Here is a 12,584-nt window from a genome sequence, read left to right as displayed (position 1 = left end):
ACACTTTAAGGGCATTTTGAGTAATTTTAACCTAGCTTTAACTAAATCCGACCTATTTACAGGTATAATCATTTAACAGTGTAGGTAAAGGCGAATTCGCGTTAACGACATTAAACGATCTCTTGCACACTCATAAAAATGCTCGTATTTACGTGTGGGTGATCATCTGCCAAAATGTTTCGATCTCTTGCGCTCTTTAAGAAATTTCTATTCCGTTTCACCCCTACAGTAAACTTTTGGAGGCGGCAGCAACGCGAATTACCTACCTTCGAATAGCAGCGTTGAAATCCACGGGAATGACACTTCCAATACCAGCCTGTACAAAAAAAACGTAGCCAACATAGAGCGGGCCCAAGCTGACAGCTTCATAGATGGGCTCAAGCTGACAACCGAGTCGGATGTGTAAATTGTTAAATTTTGTTAGTTTTAGTTTGATTTTAGCCAAGGTTTTAGCATCACATAGCCAATGCCAGGCTGGCAATTGATACGAAATACTTGAAACTGTGAAAATGGTTAGTTAAATTCGTTTTGTGAAATCGCTTTGAGTTTGCCGCCTTTTTCATGTGAGCAACGAAAATGTGACGTCATATCAGCCCCCTGTTGAAATCACTGTTTGGTAAATTCTTGGGTAAATTTGATGGCATACACTCTTAAATGATTCTACCTGTAAATAGGTCGGATTTAAGGTGAAATTAGTGAAAATCATCACTTCTTATACCCTAGACAGACATACAATGGATCATTGTAGGTAGCTTTTGCTCGTGCTTACCGCTAGATGGACACTCAAGCCCCACGTGGCATATTTAGAGTAAACTTTAAGGCTGATACAGATTACACGTCATAATTTCTTGCCGTTCCGTTGTTGTTGACGGTTGATAACGGTTAATTTGAACCGGTTTTTTTAGGTGGACCAATCAGATTGCAAGGCAGTTCGACAGTCGGTCATAGATGTTCGTCGAGTGTGTTTGACAGAACATGTCTATGCTGGAGCCATCTGTGAAATTTTTTAGCTTTTCCAATGATCCATTGTACCAGCGTTGTATTGCGCTCTTCACACTCAATTGGACTGCACAGTTATTAAGTGCAACCTTCAAAACTGTGATGAAAAGTGTGCTACTGATAATATCGCTAGTAATCTTATATCGATAATACCATCAAGCTTTATCGTCACGGAAGAATATCGAAAATTGGAGGGTTTAAAGTGAAATCTTCTTCTTGGCTTGTTGATATTTTAACATTTTTGTTCTATTTCTTACGTATTTTTGCTTATACTGCCATATTATCGTTATTAATTATTAACGATAACAAAACTTTATCAATAATCGTTATAGATTTTGACCGACATTTCCCATCATTACAACTCTCCCATCTGAGCTGACATTTGATTTAGCAGTGGCGCCAGTACCAGTTGTAGGAAAAGCAAATAGTATTTAATTTTTCATTTATTTCATATATGCTGCATATTTATTCAAGTTATAAATTATGCGTGGAATTATGTATTTAGAAACTATTTTTATATTATTCTTAGCGTCGATAACAACTCTACGTAAGCATTAGAATTTAAATAGAAATCAACCAAGATTCATGGTTTTTTCCCACGAAATTTTGGCAACATTTCTCACCTACAAAATGTGTGACTGGACAAGTGTGTTCAAAATCCAACTTTCAATGCAAAGAGCAATACCTGTACAATTGTATGTCTGTCACCGTGTACACTCAAAATATTCTGCACATAACTAATGGTAAATTTCCATATGAAATTCTAGATGATTATCATGTGCCGCATATAAACACAATCCGCCTAGAAATACACATAGAAATTATACGGATATGAATAGTATGTGCAATTATACACATAAAAAATATGCGCATATGAATAGTATGTGCAAAAGTTTCGCGTACCCATAAATTATAACTGTGTGGCATATAAAGTTCATTGACTAGGCACATTGCAAAAATCTATGTGTGGGACACATAGAAACTATACGAAAAGTTTTCTCAGTGTACAACGATAGAATCACGCAAGCAAAGTGGTACAACGGTGGTTTCTGTATTGCTCTTTGCATTGAAAGTTGGATTTTGAACACACTTGTCCAGTCACACATTTTGTAGGTGAGAAATGTTGCCAAAATTTCGTGGGAAAAAACCATGAATCTTGGTTGATTTCTATTTAAATTCTAATGCTTACGTAGAGTTGTTATCGACGCTAAGAATAATATAAAAATAGTTTCTAAATACATAATTCCACGCATAATTTATAACTTGAATAAATATGCAGCATATATGAAATAAATGAAAAATTAAATACTATTTGCTTTTCCTACAACTGGTACTGGCGCCACTGCTAAATCAAATGTCAGCTCAGATGGGAGAGTTGTAATGATGGGAAATGTCGGTCAAAATCTATAACGATTATTGATAAAGTTTTGTTATCGTTAATAATTAATAACGATAATATGGCAGTATAAGCAAAAATACGTAAGAAATAGAACAAAAATGTTAAAATATCAACAAGCCAAGAAGAAGATTTCACTTTAAACCCTCCAATTTTCGATATTCTTCCGTGACGATAAAGCTTGATGGTATTATCGATATAAGATTACTAGCGATATTATCAGTAGCACACTTTTCATCACAGTTTTGAAGGTTGCACTTAATAACTGTGCAGTCCAATTGAGTGTGAAGAGCGCAATACCTACCTCTTTCACCGTTGTACGAAGCTACAACTGCTCGATTTTTACTGCGCGCAGCGCCAATGACTGGTAGTTGTGATAACAAAAACTAGGCAGAATTTTAAATTAATTATTATTTTGCAAGATTTTGACAAAGATTTAACGCTAAACGCTCGGCATCTTGAAATTTGTGTTAACATTTCGTGAATAGGAACAAAAACCAACGCTTAGACCATGCAATTAGAGATTATCGGTGATGAGCACAACCACGTACAACGTACAGCGGTATGTCTGTCACCCTTCCGTTGTACATGTACAACGCTGTACACGTACAACGCTGGTACAATTGTATGTCTGTCTAGGGAATTAATTGTATTGGTTCCCGAACAGATTAGGAAGTGTAAACGACAAATAACTAAATGCGTGGTATATATAAAATGTATATTGAAGAGTTATGTTATTGATATGGGAAGTATTGTCTGCGTATATAAATAAATAAATGAACTAGGGAATATAACAGAGTTCTATTGCATTCTTAAGACTTTAATCAGATTACTATTTTCGAAAATTTAGTTTTCATTTACATAGAAAAATATTTAAAAATATACTTATAGCTTATGTTAAACAATAGGCGAGTTCGAGCAAAACTAATAGCAATCGTTCGCTACCTGGTTGTGATTATTGGAACTACAAAAAAAGTGCAATTCCCAAAATGCTTGCTGGTACCTATATGGAACTCGACTTTAAATGTAATATTTTATTGAATTACCAACAGTGGGAATGATGAAAATGGATAATAAAGGTAAGAAAAAGTATTACCTTTCACTTGATATATATTGTTTCTGTTTCGGGAGATTATTAGAGCTTCGCAAGTGAATGTATGTCTACGAACTGATAGGTTATATGTTTGGTTCTTGGCGCAGATTATGCTAATCACGAAAAAAAATTTGAAAACACGTTGGAAAACACTGAAGACTGAAAATAATTGGTGATTCTCTATCCAGGATATGTAAACTTTACAGCTGACTCTATGTACTTTTGTTTCATGCGGTACAAAATCAAACATTAACATTTTTCTGCCATAAAGTTAATTAATTCGAATATTTTCACTTGCCTTAACGTAAATAAACAAATTTCTTCCAATATTTCGCTATCTAAAATCCTGACAATTGAAAGGGTTAATCAAAAACTGCATTTTATTTCAGCTTTTTTCAAAAATGTATGGAGTTTGACAGCGATTTTACTTTTCATCACTTTTTTTATGCAGCGCCTCTAAGCGGGCGATAGCTTGTCAAAAACGCCTATGATGAAGACAAATATTTGAACGCAAATATTGTCAATTGCAAGGAAAATTGTACCATCCAAAGTGCGATATCGCTAATAAAAGTGCTATTTTGCATTAAATCGTTTCGGTATCTTTGTTGCTTGGAAGATAACGAAAAAGTACGCCGAAGATACCGAAACGATTTAATGCAAAATAGCACTTTTATAAGCGATATCGCACTTTGGATGGAACAATTTTCCTTGCAATTGACAATACTATTGAAGAGACTATAGATATTAGGTACACGCACAGATAACAGACATCCAAGCTAGGCTTGGACCGTGTGTAAAAACTTGCAACGGTTTTTCGCAAGTGGCAATAAGCAGTATGGTGGCACTGCGATCACCTAAAATGTTCATTCGAAGACATGAGCGCAAAAGCAATTTGAAGCCTGCTCACACTAACACAAAATCCTATATAGCTGGGGGCCCTAGTGTATATTAAAAGAAATCGACACCCGCTCGCTCATACAGGAAACCCCATAAGGTACACATTCGCGACTACGATGCTAGACCCTACACGATCTCTTGTATACATATTCGAGACTACGAAGTTGCTGATATTTGTTTGGTTTATGTAAGAAAAAAAGAGAAGAAAGTATTTTTGCTATTGTTTTCCCACAAGTTTTGACAATTCGGCATGGGTTTTCGTGTACGTGCGAACAGGCTTGAAAATTTCATTCACTTTTGTAGTCACGAATTCGCGTTGAAAGCAGTAAAAGAGATTTCGTGGCTGCTCGCACTTACAGGAAACCTCGTAACGAACTGTCAACGTGTGAGTACGAAAAAATCAAAAATATACTTCCCTCTTTTTTTCTCACGCCTGAACAATATCAGCAAAACCGCGAATCATCGATGTTTAGATTTTTAGCGAGAAAAAAAAACAGAAGGAAATATTTTACTTTTGACATCACGCACGCATTGCCAATCCACAATGAGATTTCGTGTGAGTGCGAAAAGAATTGAACATCCTTTTTTAGTTTCGCGGAAGAGCCTGCTCGCACTTGCACGAAATCTTAAACGGGCAGATAAACAAAAGGAAAAAATATTTCCTTCCTTTTTTGTCGTGAACAAACCTCAAAATATCAGCAACACTTTGCAGAGCTGCCAGATATTTTTTAAAAGAATTATTCTTTATCGAATTTTAACGCCGAATCACGGAAACAATGATTTTGTGCATTCTGTTTCATTTATTTGGAATTATATTGATTTCTAATATAAACATATCTTTTAACCATGCCGTATTTATAATATATGTGTACAATATGTGGTAAGCTGAAAAAAGCGGGATATCTGGCAGCTCTGCCCAACACCAGCTGCAGGTATCGCAAGCGGGCGCTTCAATCACTTAAGAGAATGCAAGTGGCAATAAGCAGTTAGATGTCGCTAGTCATTTTACACACGGTTTACGAAGGTTTTTGTTCTAGCTTGGATGTCTGTTATCTGTGATTATACCTTAATCATATATTCAGGAGTATTTAGTTGCGTGTTATAAAAACTGCGCAAAATAGAATTACTCCACTTTGGTACATATATGTTCTTATATGGCGTGAAATATAACTTTTTCATTCAGATATGATTTCGTATACCTCAGTTGCAATCGAGATATACAAACCAAATGGTTTACTGGGAACGGACAGTAGCACTAAAAATATGTTTTAAACATACCTAAAACGAACTCACAAGGTTTATAATCTTCCGAATGTTCTTCTACTGCCAATGTGCGCTTTTTTCGCTCACGCAGAAGAGCAGCTCGCTGTGCTTTCCGTTTCCGTCCCTTTTCACTGTATTAATAAATCTTATTCGCACCGGCAAATAAATACCATAACAATACACAACTGCAAAAAATTATAAACAAAAAGACGCGAATCGAGCATACGACGTACTTGTCGCATACGTTTACTTTGCTAATCTTTCAAGTGTGAACAAAAACATTAAAACTTGAGTCATTCGAGAGCTTTACCAAAATCCGATGGTTTTTTCCTAACACATTAGGCACAACAGGAAACAGGTCCCTAACACAACATCACAATGCTGCCATACCCTCAGTTGAATTTCTAATTTTATAAAGGGAAAAAACAATAATTTTAGTGTTTCATATGGCATCACTGAAAAAATGACGAATTCGGACAGTATAAAACATATTGTGCATTTACTTGACCGATGGATTCCGAGGGGAGTTCAGGTACTGTTTCAAACGTTCCAAAAGTAAAAAAATGACTAAATTGGTAACACAGTTCGTAATGTTTTATCCACCCCATTGACATCTCTATATCGAGCTGCAGTGAACGTCAGCGACAGCATGTTCGGGGCTCAAAATTTGACAGCGGGCCCAAATCAGACTGCTGGCAGTTGAGTGAAACGCAGTGCTGACATGGTATCTCATTTTCGCACACACGAGATGTTGGCAGCGAAAACATGGTTGCCTGCCTACGGGGTGGTTTTATCGCCATAACTGGCAACACAGGCTCATTGCGTTTCTGTCGCAACCTTAATCGTGACTTCGCGTTAATCATACAAAAGCATTAAACAAATTGTTTTCGGATACGAACGTTATTGCTTTGTTATTGCTTGTTTGGATAATGAAGGATAAACTACGCTTTATTCACTATGAAATTTCGGCAAACCGGCGTTGAAAATATAAATTCATTTCATGTTGAATTTCATTCCGTTTCTTCTGATAGAACGGTAATTCCTAGGTTTATTTACTTTGCTCGATTGGTTCCAATAATGAAACAGCGATGATGACACAATTTGACATTTTATCTGTCAAAAGCTAAAAACGACCCTTTTTACGACCGTTCAGAAACACGACTGTTTCAACCGTCGTGTCCAGTAAGGGAATGCGCGCACAATATATATAGAATGCCAGTGTCGCTGCAGTGCGCGTGGTAAACATCACACATGTTCAGATCTAGGACAGGACGTGCCAAGTGTCAACCGCGGCGTTGACCCAAAATTGACCCAATTTCTGATTGGCTGAAAGTAACGAGCAACCGTTGTCTGGAAAATATAACGCGGTATCGCTTTCAGTGTTGCTGAAACTCATTAGTGGGAATACGTCAATAAGTTATTATTTCCGAATTTTAATTTCTTTTGTATTCTGTAGTTCTATGCTTGGTTTTATATTAGTTTTGTTTGTACACGAATTTTAATATTCAAAATAAAATGCAAAACATGATTTTGGTCGCATTAACTGTGGCGTATTCGGGAGCTGATTTTCGGCAAACGAAGTTATTTTTAAAACAATATGGGCAGGCAACAGTGGTGCAGAGTGTACAAAGAATATTCAATCGGGATGGCGGTCATAATGAAAAGAATAGTAAGAAGCCAGATGGCACGTCCTGTCCTAGGTTCAGATAATGTATTTACATTATATATGCATATGTGTGTGCCTAAGATTCATTAAAAGGGGAATCTCATTGTCAAACTTTGACAACCAGTTTAAAATTTCATATATGACTGCCAAGTAATGTGATTGTACACTTCTTCTTCTTCTTCTTTAGCAGCATAGAGCCGGAGTGGCTCGTGCTGTTTCAAGCACTCGTCTGCATTCAACTCGGTCTTGGGCCACTCGTCGCCAATTTCCTAGTCGTCTCAGAAGTCGCAAATCGCTTTCGACCTGGTCGAACCATCGTGCACGTTGGGCCCCCCTGTCCCTGGTGCCGGTGGGGTTGTTGAAGAGGGCTATTTTCGTCGCACTGTCGTCCGGCATCCTTACGACGTGTCCGGCCCACCGTAGCCTGCTAACTTTTGCTAAATGTACGATGGGAGTCTCCCCAAGCAGTGCCTGTAGCTCGTGATTCATACGCCTCCGCCACTCTCCGCTTTCAGTTTGTACTCCGCCAAATATCGTCCGCAGCACTTTTCGCTCAAACACGGTAAGGGCGCGTATGTCCTCCGTAAGCAGCGTCACGGCTTAAGGTCCATAAAGAACTACCGGTCTAATAATGGTTTTGTACATTCACGAACAAATTTTTCGGGAATTCTTGGATAAAATTTCAAATTAAAATCACCTAAATGCTAGCGTCACCACCATTATAGTTTCCCAACTAAATGATTCTTTTGATTTGCACACTGACAACCTTTGGCTCCTCTGGCGCTAGTATATATGGACTATATGCGTTATGCTAGCGCCAGAAGCTAGCTGTTGTGAGTTTAGTGTAGAATTTCATGCGCCTTCAGCGACATCACTATAGTTTCCCAACTAATTTGACATAAGTTTTATCCAAGTAGGGACCTTTCGCTTGGATGTCTGTTCTCTGTGCCTGAGATGCTTTCATAGTTACGTAACTGCCAAAATGAATCATCTAATACCAGAGACAGACATACAATTGTACCAGCGTTGTACCTGTACAATTGTATGTCTGTCACCGTGTACAACGATAGAATCACGCAAGCAAAGTGGTACAACGGTGGTTTCTGTACCTACCTCTTTCACCGTTGTACCACAGATAACAGACATCCAAGCTAGAACAAAAACCTTCGTAAACCGTGTGTAAAATGACTCTAGCGACATCTAACTGCTTATTGCCACTTGCATTCTCTTAAGTGATTGAAGCGCCCGCTTGCGATACCTGCAGCTGGTGTTGGGCAGAGCTGCCAGATATCCCGCTTTTTTCAGCTTACCACATATTGTACACATATATTATAAATACGGCATGGTTAAAAGATATGTTTATATTAGAAATCAATATAATTCCAAATAGATGAAACAGAATGCACAAAATCATTGTTTCCGTGATTCGGCGTTAAAATTCGATAAAGAATAATTCTTTTAAAAAATATCTGGCAGCTCTGCAAAGTGTTGCTGATATTTTGAGGTTTGTTCATGACAAAAAAGGAAGGAAATATTTTTTCCTTTTGTTTATCTGCCCGTTTAAGATTTCGTGCAAGTGCGAGCAGGCTCTTCCGCGAAACTAAAAAAGGATGTTCAATTCTTTTCGCACTCACACGAAATCTCATTGTGGATTGGCAATGCGTGCGTGATGTCAAAAGTAAAATATTTCCTTCTGTTTTTTTTTTCTCGCTAAAAAGCTAAACATCGATGATTCGCGGTTTTGCTGATATTGTTCAGGCGTGAGAAAAAAAGAGGGAAGTATATTTTTGATTTTTTCGTACTCACACGTTGACAGTTCGTTACGAGGTTTCCTGTAAGTGCGAGCAGCCACGAAATCTCTTTTACTGCTTTCAACGCTAATTCGTGACTACAAAAGTGAATGAAATTTTCAAGCCTGTTCGCACTTACACGAAAACCCATGCCGAATTGTCAAAACTTGTGGGAAAACAATAGCAAAAATACTTTCTTCTCTTTTTTTCTTACATAAACCAAACAAATATCAGCAACTTCGTAGTCTCGAATATGTGTACAAGAGATCGTGTAGGGTCTAGCATCGTAGTCGCGAATGTGTACCTTATGGGGTTTCCTGTATGAGCGAGCGGGTGTCGATTTCTTTTAATATACACTAGGGCCTCCAGCTATATAGGATTTTGTGTTAGTGTGAGCAGGCTTCAAATTGCTTTTGCGCTCATGTCTTCGAATGAACATTTTAGGTGATCGCAGTGCCACCATACTGCTTATTGCCACTTGCGAAAAACCGTTGCAAGTTTTTACACACGGTCCAAGCCTAGCTTGGATGTCTGTTATCTGTTGTTGTACGAAGCTACAACTGCTCGATTTTTACTGCGCGCAGCGCCAATGACTACTAGTTGTGATAACAAAAACTAAGCAGAGTTTAAAATTAATTATTATTTTGCAAGATTTTAGCAAAAATTTAACGCTAAACGCTCGGCATCTTGAAATTTGTGTTTACATTTCGTGAATAGGAACAAAAACCAACGCTTAGACCATGCAATTAGAGAATATCAGTGATGAGCACAACCACGTACAACGTACAGCAGTATGTCTGTCACCCTTCCGTTGTACATGTACAACGCTGTACACGTACAACGCTGGTACAATTGTATGTCTGTCTAGGGTATAAGCACAGATAACAGACATCCAAGCTAGGCTTGGACCGTGTGTAAAAACTTACAACGGTTTTTCGCAAGTGGCAATAAGCAGTATGGTGGCACTGCGATCACCTAAAATGTTCATTCGAAGACATGAGCGCAAAAGCAATTTGAAGCCTGCTCACACTAACACAAAATCCTATATAGCTGGGGGCCCTAGTGTATATTAAAAGAAATCGACACCCGCTCGCTCATACAGGAAACCCCATAAGGTACACATTCGCGACTACGATGCTAGACCCTACACGATCTCTTGTATACATATTCGAGACTACGAAGTTGCTGATATTTGTTTGGTTTATGTAAGAAAAAAAGAGAAGAAAGTATTTTTGCTATTGTTTTCCCACAAGTTTTGACAATTCGGCATGGGTTTTCGTGTAAGTGCGAACAGGCTTGAAAATTTCATTCACTTTTGTAGTCACGAATTCGCGTTGAAAGCAGTAAAAGAGATTTCGTTACTGCTCGCACTTACAGGAAACCTCGTAACGAACTGTCAACGTGTGAGTACGAAAAAATCAAAAATATACTTCCCTCACAGAGAACAGACATTTATGCTCATATAAAATATCATGCAAATGGTGTGTAAACTTTTTAATAAGACACTAGCGACATCTCACTTCAGGTGCACTAGTTGTTCAATATCCTCGTTGCCAAATTTAATATATTATCTTGTTATATTCTGCATATTCGAAATACTGGCTACTCTGATATAAGTTACTGTAGCAACGGCTGTAACTTTGTTTATGTTATTTATTGAACCTGGCTCGAGAATAGAAACCAAACGAGATCTCAAGATTTTATTAAAATCGAGAATGGATATCGAGAATAGAATAATTACCGGAAATAGGTGTCGTGTTTAGAGCTCTTCAATAATTGAACGCACCATTCGTACCGCCTGACGCCATCGCGGCGGCACCTGCAGCAGCCTTCTCAACTTTGATCACCTTCCAGAAAACCTTACCGCTATGAAGACTTTCGTATAGACGAACGGGTGCGGGAAGCCGTTTCATTTTGAAGCAAAATGCAAAAAAGTTGATTTCTTTACGCAAAGGTTGTTTCACGGATGAGTTAAAAAGGAATAACTATAACTCTAGCACTGCTTTTTTGATAAATGTTGTTTACTTTTATTTTTGGTTCGATAGATTGTATAAACAACACGCTAGTGCTATAGCGACGCCTTGGCGAAAACATGAATACTTTGATATGTATTGACAGGCACTGAAAATCAAAATCAATCCTCTTAGTGATGTGAGCGCCACGTAGCGGGAGTATTACCACTTACTTTCAAAATGGCGGCTGAGCTTTTACACACGTTGCGAGATTAAGATGAATGTCTGTTCTCTGTGCTTCCCTCTTTTTTTCTCACGCCTGAACAATATCAGCAAAACCGCGAATCATCGATGTTTAGCTTTTTAGCGAGAAAAAAAAAACAGAAGGAAATATTTTACTTTTGACATCACGCACGCATTGCCAATCCACAATGAGATTTCGTGTGAGTGCGAAAAGAATTGAACATCCTTTTTTAGTTTCGCGGAAGAGCCTGCTCGCACTTGCACGAAATCTTAAACGGGCAGATAAACAAAAGGAAAAAATATTTCCTTCCTTTTTTGTCGTGAACAAACCTCAAAATATCAGCAACACTTTGCAGAGCTGCCAGATATTTTTTAAAAGAATTATTCTTTATCAAATTTTAACGCCGAATCACGGAAACAATGATTTTGTGCATTCTGTTTCATTTATTTGGAATTATATTGATTTCTAATATAAACATATCTTTTAACCATGCCGTATTTATAATATATGTGTACAATATGTGGTAAGCTGAAAAAAGCGGGATATCTGGCAGCTCTGCCCAACACCAGCTGCAGGTATCGCAAGCGGGCGCTTCAATCACTTAAGAGAATGCAAGTGGCAATAAGCAGTTAGATGTCGCTAGTCATTTTACACACGGTTTACGAAGGTTTTTGTTCTAGCTTGGATGTCTGTATAAGGTTGAACTCCTCAGAAACTTGCAAAACTCGAGATTGTGACAAAGATCATCCGAGATTCATGATTTATGTACAACACAGGTTAATTTGTGGCAATACGAAGTTTGTCGGGTCAGCTAGTAATTCACAAAAGCTGCTAAAAATTTAGAAAAATCTACTCAAAAAATGTTCTTGATTTGAGATGGGGTTTTTAAGGGTCTCTCAAGGGGTTTCCAGCAAGGCGTATCAGTGCGTAGTAGCCAGAGATTACTTTTGTAATCATTTACGAATTAATTAGGTAATCAAAGGTAATCAGTATAGTAATCAATGATAATCTTAAGTAATCATTGGTAATCATGACTAATTTTTAGTAATCACAAGAGGTTGATTACTGGTAATCAGAGGTAATCAGCAAAGTAATCAAAACTAATTTTTTTCTAAGGTGCGTAATAATCACTGCTGTTGGAAACCCCTTGGGCTCTCTAATCGGTGTTTTGACATGTCTCCTGTTCGATTGGACTTACTTTTGACAACTGATTCTGTTCGATTGGAATTTTCGGTTTAAGATGGCGGTTCTCTAGGCTCTCTAGGGCGAACCTAGATTGAATCT

This window comes from Sabethes cyaneus, chromosome 1 (genome assembly GCF_943734655.1).
Source record: "Sabethes cyaneus chromosome 1, idSabCyanKW18_F2, whole genome shotgun sequence".
NCBI classification, from domain to species: Eukaryota; Metazoa; Arthropoda; class Insecta; order Diptera; family Culicidae; genus Sabethes; species Sabethes cyaneus.
Note: the sequence above shows the minus strand (reverse complement) of the source record.